We start from the raw sequence: 14,710 nt of genomic DNA, 5'->3' as shown, positions 1-14,710 counted from the left end.
AGGCACATGATTCTTGCGCGGCAATTAAAACTTAATATTTGAAGGGAAATTAAATGTTATTTTTATTCTTATAACGAACATGCTCTTTGCTATTTTTCTACCCTTATTTAATAATTTGTGCCAGCAAAATAATACCATTTTTTAACAATACATTAGTATAAAAACTACAGAAATATTGATCAAATCTATTTTTAAATATAGATTCTCAGCCTATGGTGAAATCTGATTTGAATGTGGACAGTTTAGGAGTTGGTTTCGAGAAAGCTAATGTCATCATGGAGGAAATGCTCAAAGATGACTTGGACTTTGAAGGAGACATGAACGCGGATGATAATATTACACTTAAAAATTCTAGTAAGGAACTATCGAACAACGGGGAACAGGAGACTCCCGAATATGAAGATAGTGACTTAGGAACTGGTATAGAAAACAGCAAGGAGCCTTCGAACGAGGGTGAAAATGAAAGAAATTATGAAGATGAAGGCGATGATATCGGTGTAAAGGAAGAGGTGGAACGACATGGTGAAACACAGGCACACCAACGAAAGAAACCTACGCATCTTCACCAACCTCCGGGTCCTGGGAGTACCAATGGACAATCACACCGAGGTGGACTTTCGGACTCAGAGAGTAACTTACCATCGTGTGGTGATGAGCGGATAATCAAATTAATGAAGGAACTCCGCATGATAAATCCGGAAGGTGTCGTGATGCGGGCCATAGAGTCTGAGAATCACCGTCTGTGCAGGTATTGCATTCCTGAATAACGTGTGTTAACATGTCCCTAAAAATTTGAAGATGATTGCAATTCACTTTCAAACTATTTCCAAAGCATTAAGCCTTATTAAAGGGTGTAAGTTTGGGGATACAGCATCCTAACTCTTTACTGGGAAGCGTGGTGAAATTTTCCCTCCCGAAAATTTATGATATATTCACTGTAAAAGACGACGCTCCCGAGATATGTTAGATGTCACCTACCTGCTTTACATATCTATCGTCTAAAGCTTCAGGTTACGTATAACTCGGAAGACATGATTCGCTGAATAATTGTTCGGATGTCAGGTAAAGTTAATTAATGGGTTTTCCATCACCTATTATCCAAATACATTATGTGAATACATTTATAATTACTTCCAACTAAGCAACGTCTTAGGAATAGTGGTCACAGCCCTACCTTATGAAATAGAACAAGTATCGGTATTTGAATTAAATTTTTGGGCTTGACGGACGTTGAGATTTATTGCTCACTGTTTTGACAGATATCTTCCGACTCGTTAGATATTTCTTAACAATGGATGACGTGAACATTTGTTTTGGACGAAAAATCAACGAAAGAAGGTGTAAGCTTGTAATTTTGGTGAAAAATGTGCTATCCTTTTGTTTTGATTTTCATTAGAGGTTAAATAGTGTAAGGAATTTTAAATTATTGTTTGGTTAGTTTTTGTCCTATTTGTGTGTTGCTCCCTGATGCCAGAGAACTTTGCCACGGTATTTCCCGCTTTCCTCTAAAAAAATCATTAACTTTAGATATTGGACCTCAGCCAGGAACGGAAGGATTCACAATAATCTGATTCTCCAAGTTCCTCGAGCTGGAATTCAGGCGTTTTATTAATATAGATTCGAAAGAGGGTAGTCTCTTTGTCCGACTTCCTCATGCTATAATTGCTAAGTCTCACATATTATATGTAATATGTTTAACACTGCCAAGAGACATGTTCACTCAAAATACTTCGTATGGAAAAACTGAACATGTGAATATGATGTTTACAGTGGCAAACCAAATACTACACTCATAGCTTTACCGTTGCTTGCAATCTAGCACCTGTATTACGATTTTAATTCTTAGGCTAAATGTGGCTCAAAAATCAGCTGGAGAATTTTATTCTAGAATTATAGATTTACAAATAAAAACATAAAATACTGAATCGGTCATGTCTATTTAGGGGAAGGGAACAACAGAATAGTGAGGAAAAGGAAAGACGGACATTGAAAGTTTAAAATGTCGTACGAGGGATGTACGGAGCCGAGGAACAGACCTGAAGCACGAGCTGACAAGTGTGGAGTATTCGACAGAAAAACTTATGATGATTATGATGAGATTTATAGACTCTGTCATACTTTTCAGGAAACTCTCATCAGGACTTGCAACTATTGAACACTTCTTGGCTACCTGCGATCTCAGTAAGGATGAAAAATCTCATGCGCAACTTATACAAGGGGTCCGTTCACTTAATACCAAGTTGTGCGTAGATGAGATATTTCGGACAGGTAAGCTTTGGGCGGGGCTATGTTAAAAATGTATGCGACGCTGTTAATTTTCTTTTCCCAAATATTAATTTAAAAATGCTTTTCCTCCCTGTGAGAATAGCTTGTAGCTACAGCATATGTTAAATATCTAAAATATTATTTAGTAATTTGTCACGCCAGAGATGCTAAATGTGGCCTTATCTTCACTTCCTTGGCCGTGGTTTAATTCAGGATTATAACGATCCCATGTTGCATTACTCAGATAACCTTATCGAAGGGACAATGAGGTTGCAGAAAGAATGCGATTGAGGGGGGGGGGGTGAACTTGGCACTTCGGTGACATAGGAGCTCCGTATTACGAGTATATGTATTAATTTGGGAAAACTCCGAGGGTCTAATCTGATTCCTTTTCACAAAAAAGTCTGCATTGCATTAGTCGGCGAAAAAATGAAGGCATTCCTAAGCAGGCCAAAATTTATTTGCCCCTTTTTAGAGTATTTGAAAAACCATGAATGCTACCTAAAGGTGGGTGAAGATTACAAGGACTGCATTGGTCCGATTGGTTGGAGTCAGGGAGAGAAGGAGGAGTCAGTTTGCAGGTAAAAAACATTACTCCGTTAATCTCTTGATGTTCCATATTTATTAATGAATGTTGATATACCGGCAATCCTTGGGCTTAATGCTACTTCTTTCATTCGCTTGTTTCACAGTGATTACATCAAAGTTGCTAATTGCTTTTATATAAAAACTGCAGTTCGTTGTGCTATTAATGAAGCGCGTATCATGAAAGACCTCGTTAAATTTGTAGTGGGAAGCGTTTTAAGGGTAAGGACCCTAAGAAATCAATTAAAATAGTAATCTCGCCTTGCGAAAATAAAATAATGAACAATTTGGATTTGAAAGTCTCTCATTGTTCTCATTTTTTCATCTAGATACAATGTCGGGACATCGAGAAAGAGCCAGACGTATCAGGATTAATGAAAGCAGCTGCGCCGCAGGTATATAATTCACAAAGAACTATTGTTTCAGTATTTTACTGCTTTTACCTTCTTATTCTCTTGGCAGTTTAATAAATTAAGACTTTTGCCTGTGAGAAGATTTTATACCATAGAAGTGTATGTTATGTACTTGGAGGATTAAAGAAAAAATACATGCTGATTACCGGGTGCGCTTTTTAATCTTTTGGAAAACATTTAATTCATACACAGGGAAGAATACACGGAGCTTCTGGAAGTAAGGTTGATCCACAACTGCTTTTGAAAAAGAAAAAAATAGTTATGAACTGAACTATTTTTCATAACCAGGCAATTACTGTTGCATTCTTCATAGGTTACGTGACCGGCATCTAGCATATACTAATGAGAAAAATAATTTTGTAAGTAAGAAACGCCTGCCAATCACGAGCAATTACCTTGATATGCGTTTACACCCGGCCGCGGATTATTTAGCGAACTTAAATGACATTCTCTCGGACAACATATCCAGCGTCTCATAATACTACGGCAAAATGGATGGCTGTTTATACGTAAACAAGTTCAACCCGGTTTTAATAATCGCGACAGCTAGCGGGAACTGCCTGAAGGAATGAAATGCAGCCAAGCATTACTTCGTGTGCGGGAAGTACATTCGTCGTTCAGATTTCGTGATTGTGATGGATGTTTAAAAAATTTGTGAATTCAGCTTAGACAAATGAGTGTTCTCGGGATATATAATTGTATCGCAATGAACTATTGTGAAATTACCAAGGATTAACTACTGCTAACAACGCATAAGTCAAGCTTGGGAGAGCAGGTAAGTTTACACTTTTTGTGGTTCGAACAAAGATGAATAACACTGCCATTCATTGATAGGGATGAGTGTAGCACTATTTATGGGAGTTGTGTTTTTATATTGATATTTAGTCATTTCGTTTGACAAAATGTTTTGTATGTTTTATCTTTCTTGTCCGCACCCTACTTCATTAATACGGATTCTAGCGTCTATGCAGTGATAGATTTAATGGCATCCAGGTTCTTTGACTTTTGGAACATTACTATTGACTTTAAAAATGCTAAAGCTATTGCAACCCTCTTTCTTCGACCAAGATTGTTTTTAGTCGTCTCAATAACGAATGTTTTTGGTGTGTTTTGGGGTGCGCTGATATCAAAAAAACTTCGCCTATAATTACCTGAGTGGTCTGAGTCAGGAGAATCGTTAGCTTTAGGAGAAGCTGCAATGGATTTAACTTATGTTATTTTGCATCAATGTATTACTCTTCGTGGTATATGACTGAAACAAGTTGCTATTCCATATCAAATGCTCTTCTCGTTCGGGAATATTTTAGTACTTCCATCGCCTTTTCTGTTGCGTAGTGTTTCATTGTCTTAGAGTATAGTAGTTATTGCAGAAATTTCGAATTTTTCGCCGCTAACCTTTGTTTCCCAATGAATTATTAAACATTCATCAGTGACGTGCCCTTGCTAGACGTTTTGTTGACATAACCTGAGTACCTTCCTCACGTTGTACTCTACCTCAAATTGTTGCTTTGGAGTTTGCCTTATATAAAAGAGAAATAGTACTTTTGTTATTAATATCCTTAAATTTTTTGCCCCCGCTAGGTGGACGAACGATATATTGATGTGACTTGTAGGTAGACTGTCAAGTTCTTATTAGATGTTTTACATAAATCATGTTTATATTTAAAGCAGTAGTTTATAAATAGTAGCAATACGGCGCTCAGTATATTATTCCTGTCTTACCTGTGATTTGTGTATTGTTTTCTTGCTTTAATATTCTGGAATTTATTTGAACATAATATGGAATGTATGTTTTTGTTTTCTTGTTTTGAATATTTTCTTTACATCTACATAGTAGATTGTTCAGCCGGTTTTATTAATTCAAAATCGTTTGTACGGAAGCAAACAACATGGAATAATCCTGCCAATACTTCATGAGTGAGACATTTTGTTGATACACCTATCGTTGTATTAAATATTTTGTCTATAACTCTTTACAGTGGATTAATAGATCATTGATCGATGCACATTGATTTTGGCAACAAAATTAGAAAATTGGCCACATCAATTATTAGTTTGCAATTAATAATTGCTATACCATTTAAAATTTGAACATTATGCATTTTTTATTGCCATACATTGATTCCAATTATTATTTTGGCATCGTAGTACCGTTGTATTGTGCTTTGTTTCGTGGGTAAGGGCTAGTGTATTGTACAGGTCCAAAATCTCATCGGTGTTATGTTTTAACCCACGATTTTGATGGTCATTCCAGGATAGCTAATTTTGAGGAAACGATAATGAGTAATAATGTTTTGTGATGGTACAAATTGATTGCCAAAGCATTGGTAAACGATTTGTAGCATGGGTTCATGAAAATTCTATTCCGTTGTTTTCAATTTTTAATTATATTTGGATGAAAGAATTTTAAATGTTATTTAAGTTATTTAAATGAATAATTAGATTTGCACTTTTATTAAGATGAAGCACAAATACTGTCACCACAACAAGAATATCCATTCGCGAGGAAAGTGATTTTGAATGTGGACTTATGAATAAAAATAAGTTTTTTACTAATCCACCTGGGAAATCTGACCTTCAGGAGTATTAGTAACTGCATTATTCTTTGTCCTATGTTAGCCTTATTTTCTTGAATTTTTCCTCATAATTGTGAAGTGAGGTAATGGAATTTGAAATCTGTGGCATTTAAAGTGAAGTTCAGTAAGCATTTATACCTCGGTAGTTCCTTGTGAATAAACAGTGAAATTTGTTTCTTTTTGTTAGTTTGTTGGTATACATATTGGTAGACAGATATGTTGAATCTCTGAACCCTGCCAGTAGCATGTGTGGTTGTTATGGGATTAAGTAATTTGAGCTGATAAGTATGTATGCTTTATAGCAATGATAGCTGTTACTACCAATTGTAATTAAATGGTGTTGTTGAATAGATTAGCCAGTGATTTCTATTACACATGACCACCTGGACAATTAATGATTTAGGTTGCTTCAATGTGCCTGTACTAATGTGGATAATTGTTTATATTATTCAACTGAATTAGGGATAAGAAAATTGTAATAAAAAATATAAGTTTATAATAAGGTGGTTCAAATTGTATTTCTTACTTTTCTTGTAGCAAAATCATATGTTGTACAAACATTGTTAATTTCTGAGTTTATCAAAAGAAATAGGGTTAATAGAAATGTTTATGCATCTCAGATTAGTGTTATTACTTTGGATAATATAGTGTCCAATGTTAGGTGTCAACTTATTAAAAGCTTTTTCGTTTTAAATCTCACTGAGCATCTATATTTAATTGTCTTTTAACATGGTTTGATGGTTTATTCAGCAATTAAATGGCAACATTAACTAGGGCAACATATAAAACTTACTTTTAATATACTTATTGAAAAAATTGTTGATTTCATGTGACATGCAACTTTTTCATTCTTTTTTGCCTGTCAAATTTCTTTTTAAGTAATATTTTGTTGCTGATAGATATAGAGATATAAAGTGGTTCATTGGGTATATGTTAATTAAAGTGCTTCCATAGAACATTGTTGCTCATCTATAAAAGTTCCAAACCTCCCACTATCTAACTTCATCATTAGCATGTTATTTGTAAAAATGACCATGTAATGTGCTGATTATGCATTTATAGATCTCTGCGGATTAATTTAACTCCCTTATCACATTTTCAAAGGGTCTTTATCTTGCCATTAATTAAGCATGTCCTTCACTGAGTGACTTAAGTTCGCGCATAAAAAAATCTAAAAATTAGAATTCTTTTTTTGTTAGTTTTATCGAAAATTCATTAAAATCCATTCTCAGGCATGAATATTTAGTATAAAGCATATATTTTTGTTGATGTTAAGATTTCACTTCTTTGCTGGATAGCAGTAAAGCTCTCCAGGATATTACACATAATCTGTGTAGCAAGTAATAATGCATACTCTTTATCAACTTCATATATAAGCAAAGATGGTGGGATGCATTTTATGAGAAAGCAATCTTGCTTAAGACTCAGGAGTGGAACTTAATAGAATGTCAATGTGCCATAGAAACACACAAATATTTATGAGGGGTAGGATCATGAATGGCAATTGCAAATTTATGGATTTGAGTATGTTGACTTTGTATATGAACTTCAGGTCAATATAATGATTCACAAAGAGTTTTCACCCACCAGAACTTAATTTTGATTTTCAGTTTATGTGCAGTTTTTGAATTTTTTTACTACACATCCCTGTGTTAAAATATTAGTTAAAATATTACTTTGGCTTCTGTCATTTAAATGAAGTTATTTACCTTAAGTGCCTTACATCATCAGAATGCTACATTGGATCATAATATTTTTACTGTTATGATGTAACAAAGCAGTTGACGAAGAAGAGCATATGCTGCAATATTTGTTTCAAAATTTCTTCTGAAAAACTAAATATTGTTCTAATAAGTCACTCTCTGGCCATGCACTGGTTTTAATACATGCATCCAGGCAATTGTATAAATAGTGTAAGCAGCACATTTTTGTGTTAATCACAAATATATGTGGTCTCTTTTGTATTATTTTGGGCATTATAATGGAAAAAGTAGAGATGTAAAGAGAAGACTAGTGAAAACTTTAACGTGGATTATAGTATTGCATGACTGAAGAACTTTATCTTTGAGGCATGGTGACAAGTGTAGATTGGAGGCTTTTGAGATGAGGGTATGGCGGAGGATGCCAAGAAAAGCAGAATAGGTTCTTGGCATGTTGGGGGAGAAGAGAATGTTGTTGGTAGAAGTTCAAAGAAGGCAGGAAAAAGTTATGCAGAGCACGTGGAGATATAATGGGAGGCTGAACACTCTGATATCGCGGAACTTGTTGGGTTTACATGGAAAGCTTAGTGTAGGCATTGGAGAATTGGAGTACAGGAAGTATGTGGATTTTTAAAGGATGGTTAATTTTAATCCAGGTTTTACAAGAAATCGAGTATTTTTGCCATATTAGGTGGGGCTTAGAAATATAGCAATGCTTAGGTAGGGGATCCACCAAAAAACTTTCTTGGCCAGTATATGGTTTGTAATAATTAATAATAATTGAAAACAGACTCAGAAAACATTTTGATGGGTGGAGAGTAAACTGGTAATAGTATAATTGTATGCTCAGGCATAGGTCCCTGGGGTCCTTATTTATGCATAACACTTTACAGATGATTTTCAATACTTGGTGAGTTCACCAATCAAAAGTTAAGAGGTAATGGAAGGCAATAGATTGAATTTTTGTAAACCCTGTTATACCTCCTTGAGTTGGGACCTACAAACAAGAATAGGGATATAATTGTCTGGGTCTATAGCCAATCACTCCTCCCTAGTCCTAAATTGAAGCGCTAAATTCTATGCATCAAAAGAAAATTAGTTGCTTTGAATTATTTTTGTAACTACTGGAAGCAATAGGAAGGGGTAAATTAAACCAATTGGTTTCTTTTGTTGTTCCTCTTTGTTGCTCATCGTTTTTATGCATTTACTTGCATTTTCCAGTTTGAACGTGGTTTTAACTTAAATGTTGAATTGTTTTTACTTCCCTAATTAGTGTAAATTCTGTTATCTATAATGAAAGATGCATGTATTTGTTAAGTGAATTAAAATATTCATTCATTTTATTTGATGCCATTGGCGGGAGTACCACATTTGCCTTTATTTATAAAACTTGGGTCTCTTAACTGTCAGTGGGGCAAAGTGTTATGCCAAGTGGATTACTTGTAAATGGTCATTGAAAACCTTCAAACTATGTAATCCTATTTCCTGAGGTAGTTGGTAGATGGCAGGTATGTTGTTGATGGCTTGTAAAAATATTGAAACTTAAAATTAATACAGCCACATGACAGTTGAGACCATATTAGAACACAGATAAAAATTATATCTAGTCTATCCAACAACATCGTGTGTTACTCCTCACAAGTAGCATGGTAAATTTGTTGAGAACAATTATGGTTACTCATGGCCATGACTGAAGTTATAATGCAGTATATGATAAGTTTTAATAATTTTTAGTGGTTAAAGAAGAAATTAATGGAGGCAATTCACTCCTTGTATGGCATTGCTTTGAATAAATTTCTGCAGGAGAAAAATACTGCAGTAATTAGATTGTGCATAACCTCTTCAATTTGTATATTATGAAATGTTATGTGTGGAGTGATGCATGGTCTGAATTTTATTGAAATATTGTTTGTGCGTGACTGTATAATGTATTGTATAAAAATTAGTTAGGAAGTTTGGTAGGATTTCACTACCTAATTTTTTGCATAAATGGACAAATGATCCAACGGAATATTTTGGTTGGTTTTTAATTATATTCTGCAGTTTTCTCTTTTGGTATTATTATTGTTAACGCATTTTATGAACATTTGGTAAACATTTTACAGACTTACCGAAACTTTACCACTCTAGGCATTTTTCCATATGCCACCATTTATTCAGTGAAGGCGTAATTAAGGCACAGAAGACACTACCGAAAAATTAGGCACAATTGTTATTATTTTAATTTTCTGCGTTTCCAACCCGATTAATGGGAAAAAATAGTGTATATCTAATGCATATTTGCTCCCAGATCCCCATATCTCATTGAGATCCCTAGATTTTAATGGTTTTTCTTAAGAGGCTTAATTGTAGCGGTACAGTAACGACTTCATGGTTTGGAATTAATGCCAACACACCATCAAAAAACTCTGTTGATTTAAAAAAAATGGTTGACCAGTTGACTTTTCGAGTTTACTCGTCGGATCCACTTCTGAAAAACCAATTGAAACGCCCGAATATGTAATTACCAGTCTTCGTCGCCCTGCAAAGTGGCAATGTGTATGGCGTGTGGTTGGCAACTCCAGCTACAGGAGCAAATCAATGCAAAATTTCGGGATTTGTCTCCGGCTCTTCCCCCATCCCTCCTTCCGACTCTCGCTCAACCCCCCCCCCCCCCCACGTTTCCCCTGCCACCGCTGTAAGGAAGTTCCCGAATATTCCCGTTCCAGGCAGCCATATCCTATCTCTCCCCTCCCCCCGCGGAAACCCCTCAGGAAAAAGGACGAAAACGCGCGAAGGGACGGCGATAGAGAGGCGGAGGGGCGTGCGGTTTTTGTGTTGGCTGGATATGGGGGGCAGGAAAGCGTGAATGAACGAGGGAGGGGTAGTTGGGGAGAGGGGAGGGCTCTCGGCGTTATCCAGTGGCCGCGAAGCCAAGTGTCATCCTCAGCTCGGGGACTTTTAGAGTCGCGAGGGAAAGGGAAGAGGCATGGGTGTGAGGCGGTTTGAGGTGTAACGTGGGGAGGGAGGGAGTAGTACGAAGCGAGAGAGATGGCATAGGAGGGGCCGGGTGGGGGGATAACTTTCAAGCTGAAATATTACCGCGTAATGTATCGATCTGGTTAGCGAGCGCGTTTTTCTCCTTCGTCGAGTCTCCCTAGGTTTCATCGTAGTCTTCCGTCGGGTATTAGCTCGGCGCCGGCGGTCTATTCGAGGGCGATAAATTTTGTTTTGCGCGGTGAAGATGTCGTTCCGATATGATCTGCATGAATCCGTTGTTGAACTTAGAAAAATTGGAGGAATGTTTGATTTTTCAAAACATTTTCCATTTCTGTCTGCTCTAAAGTAGCATTTTCATTGGTTCAGCAAGTTTATTTGGCGAGTGTCTTTGGATGAAAATATAGCCTCTGTTGATGGTTGTTCCGATGGCATCACAAGCAGGCTTTGCGTTTTAGCTTTCTAGCATTCAAATACTATGTTCGCAGGCAGTTCCAATGTGTCTCGTTTATTAAAAGGGGCTTCTTTTCAAAAAATAATTATAAACATTCCTTATTTTCTTTATTTGAGCCCCTTCTCTCCCGTGATGAACATTACCTGCTGCGTATTCTGTGGAAACAAGTTTTGTCTCTTCGTGTCTCCATCCCGTATAGTACTGTACGCTTGATAAATGAAAAATTCTCTAAAACGACGTAATGCCTCTCTTCTTTCATTTTCGAACCTAAATTTGCCGGAGGAACGAGGACTGGAAAGAAATATTTTCCTTATAAGTAAAATGGCGAGAAAAATCATTCGGTGCGAAAGATTTGATTTTGGTTATTTATTATGGAATCCTTGACGGATTCCGTATTTCTACCCCCTTTTCTCAGAAGAGGGTTTCTCAGGTGTAATTATAATTCCTACACCTGATGACCTCCCCTCAAGTATTAACAATTACGGATGGCATTGCTTTTGTGTTTTCGAAGCGTAAACCAATGGTACTTTGTGGTTCCTGCATTAGGCCAAAAGATCCGTTGAAAACTTGATTTGAAACAGTTATTTCCTGTTGCCAGGAGTTAAAATAATTTACACGAAGTTCATTTAACATTCTTAAATCCTTTATAATAAGCTGAATACTCATTCCCGTGATATTATGCAATGTATAGTTTATGGAAGAAAATTTGACGGGACGAGTTGAGAGTTTCGTGCTTGAGAATAAGAAATTGAGTATTCATGCTAAGGGAGTATGCGGAATTGGCGAGGGGTTTGTTGTAATGTGGAATGTCAGTTTGTGTTTTGTAGGAGAGGCGAAGAAGTGTTTCGTTGTACCGTCATATGGTCTGTGTCTATCCAAAACCTCCCTTAAACGCAAAACTCATGATGAACCGATCGGTTGCCGCGGAACTTGAATGGCAAAATTTTTTCTATAGCACACTAATTTTATAAAAACCTATAGTGGAGCAAGGATTTACCGTGTGATACCAGGTTGAAGTTACCTCCGGGCTCCCTCAAAATCATTGTTAAAATCGAAAGTTGTGTTGATTTTCGAGAATCAAATCTTCCTGGGAAGCCACGAAGAAAGAAACTGGAACGTTCAAGCCGAATTGTGAATTTCCCACGACTCTGAGCGGTGGTGTACAACCTTTGTCTAACAACAGGCCGTACTACAGATTCTTACTTTAATAAACATAGAAAATGGTTCATGCATTCGAATTATTTTATTGCATTAGTAGGCACATATAGACTCTTGGAAACAGAAATGTTTTACTAAAAATACCAGCAAAGTTAAGTTAATTACAATTTTAATGCAACATCACGAACATGCCTAATTAAAAATGTCGCTCAACAAAAAAATATCTTCAGAGGTCGTGATGGCTGTGGGTGGTGCTTCTCATCCAAAAGTAGTCTGGTGCGTAATCATTCCCTGCCACACACCCTAGTGGAGGCTTGCGGGGTAATATGTAAAAATTAAATAGGGTTTAGTCCGAAGTGAGCTCTACCCTCGCTTATAAAACCAACCCTAGGATTGGATATGTGGCTAGCTTTAGATTACTGCTTTATTTGGGATGTCTTTAGTATGTACTATCCGCTTTGATTTCTTTTAAAATGCTCATAAACGTCATCATATCCTCCTTGAATGATAGGTCCGCAAATCATGAGTAAGTCAGTATGTTACCAGAAAATCTTACGAAACGGGACCTATAATTGCTTTTGATTTTTTAATTCATTTAATGAAAGTATTTTCGTATTTTTTGGACTTTCTAATTCCATCTCTATGTAACCTATAATATATGTAGTAGTCATTGAAATTTCCTAGGACAGCGAAAAGTTATACCCGTAGACTGGTAATAGTTTGCTTGGAATATAAAAGAGCGCATTGCATGATCGGAGGATGGTGGACCAAACGCGCATATCACATGTCGCATCCTCCTCTCGTGAGGCCGTCTTCGTCTCTGAAAAGGGGTAATATTACGTTCGTAACAAGCACTGCTTTGGCGCTACTCTCCCCCACCGCCTTCGTGGGTCATAGGCAGGCGGTTCACTAGCGCTTTGCTTGCGCGAGTGCAAAGTCTTATCCGTGGCAGGGTTCGAAGACGTCACTGTCAGGTGGGATTCTCGAGAATGGTGGTTGTTTCCAGCCTCGAAGTCATTCGCCCTCCGTTTGCCTCTTGCATGACCTCGCCGAAACAATGGAAGGAGCTCAACTAGGAGGCGAGGAAAAAATCGGCAGGAAGTGGAGAGAGGAGGCAGTGGACATGACTTCTACCCTCTCCATGCTCGGTTTTCTCCGGGGCCATGCCTCTCAGTGTAATATAACTCACGCGATTGTTATTTATATTTGTTACTCCAGAAAATTCGTTCGAATTTTTTAAACCTTTACCCACTATTCGGTGTTTTATGTGACCTAAAATACGATTGTGATTGCTAACATAAATTCGAATAATATTGATTTTTCACCTCTCCTCTCATTCAATGGCAATAAGATAATATTACGCAATAAATTAATATCAGAAACCATTTCATTTTCATTTTGTTATTTAATCGAACGTTTGAGATTATTGCAGAATGAAGATTAAAGGTTTAAAGTAATTTCTATTTAGTTGTTAATTTAAATTACTTCAGGAAATATTTTCTAGGTTCATTTTGATATAATGGTGTAAAATAATTCTGAAGACATTTTACCTTTTCGAAAATATATATATATATATATATATATATATATATATATATATATATTAAGTATTGTTGTAATGATGAAGAAAAGAGTGAATATGTGTAAAGTACGGGTGATGGGAGAGTATACGAGTATTGTACCGTCTGTTGACCTACGAAACAGCCCATTGGTCCAATCCATTTAATGATATTAACAACTAGTCTGCTATAAATTATTACTTAGAATTTCTTGGCACGAATAGAGTTATTTAATCTTTTTATCTCAATGAGATTGATAGAATTTGTTGGCATGTCATTTTCCAAATTTCTCTTTTCTCATCCCGGAAAAGTCTACCATTCTCCCCTTAAAATGTCAACGGTACTAGTGTTGTTTCTCAAATACCTCTTTCTTGGCATTTCACTTTCAGGTGTTCCCTTAGTTTTGCCTTTCCTTTGACTCCTTAAGAATTCATTGTCTTCCGCGATGCACAATTCAACTCAACCTCTTTCCCAGATGGCGTTTTAAAATGTCTTATCCCCCTACTTGTCTTGTGAGCTCTTCCTCGTTTCTTCCGTTGCTTTACAAATTCGTTTTGAAGTCTCCAAATCCATGTTGAAAAAACTTTCCTTGTTCTTTATTCGAATTTCCCTTTTTTCAATGTATCAATTCATTTATTAATTGGGTATCACACTCCTTCCTGTATGTTACCTTATTTCTTTTGTCATCTGTAAATTCTTATATTTACGATACTTTTGCGTGTTTACTGTGGTAGACATACTTAACTACCACCCATGTAATGAACTCTCGACATAGTTAATATCCCTGGTTTCGGTATATTTCTTTCGTATCTTTCAGTGGTATTAAATGGAATGGCTTGTCCTGAAATCAACATTGTGTGCTGGTGCCGCCGAATCATTAATTTTGGAGGTTTCACTTCGGTCATTTAAAATTTCGTGGGCGTTTGGCTTGTGTCGCAATGCTATCATAGCCATTTTGAATTTTACGCCGATGACTTTTTTGCGATTGCTATTCGTCTCTGTTAGCTCCTGAGTTTTGGCTGTC

At 36.5% G+C, this 14,710-nt stretch overlaps 1 protein-coding gene across 1 annotated transcript in view; it reads left to right on the top strand.

Moving 5' to 3' along the window:
- Positions 1–3,878: 3,878 nt before the first annotated feature.
- Positions 3,879–14,710, top strand: part of LOC139690019 (uncharacterized) — a 290,228-nt gene continuing 279,396 nt past the window's right edge. Inside the window, exon 1 of the mRNA XM_071587198.1 lies at positions 3,879–4,038. The gene's annotated coding sequence lies outside the window, so the exon portion shown is untranslated. The remainder of the gene's footprint in view (positions 4,039–14,710) is intronic.

The sequence above is a fragment of the Hetaerina americana genome, unplaced genomic scaffold (assembly GCF_022747635.1).
Source record: "Hetaerina americana unplaced genomic scaffold, ioHetAmer1.1.p SCAF_3, whole genome shotgun sequence".
Lineage (NCBI taxonomy): Eukaryota > Metazoa > Arthropoda > Insecta > Odonata > Calopterygidae > Hetaerina > Hetaerina americana.
This window is presented reverse-complemented; position numbering and strand designations above follow the sequence as displayed.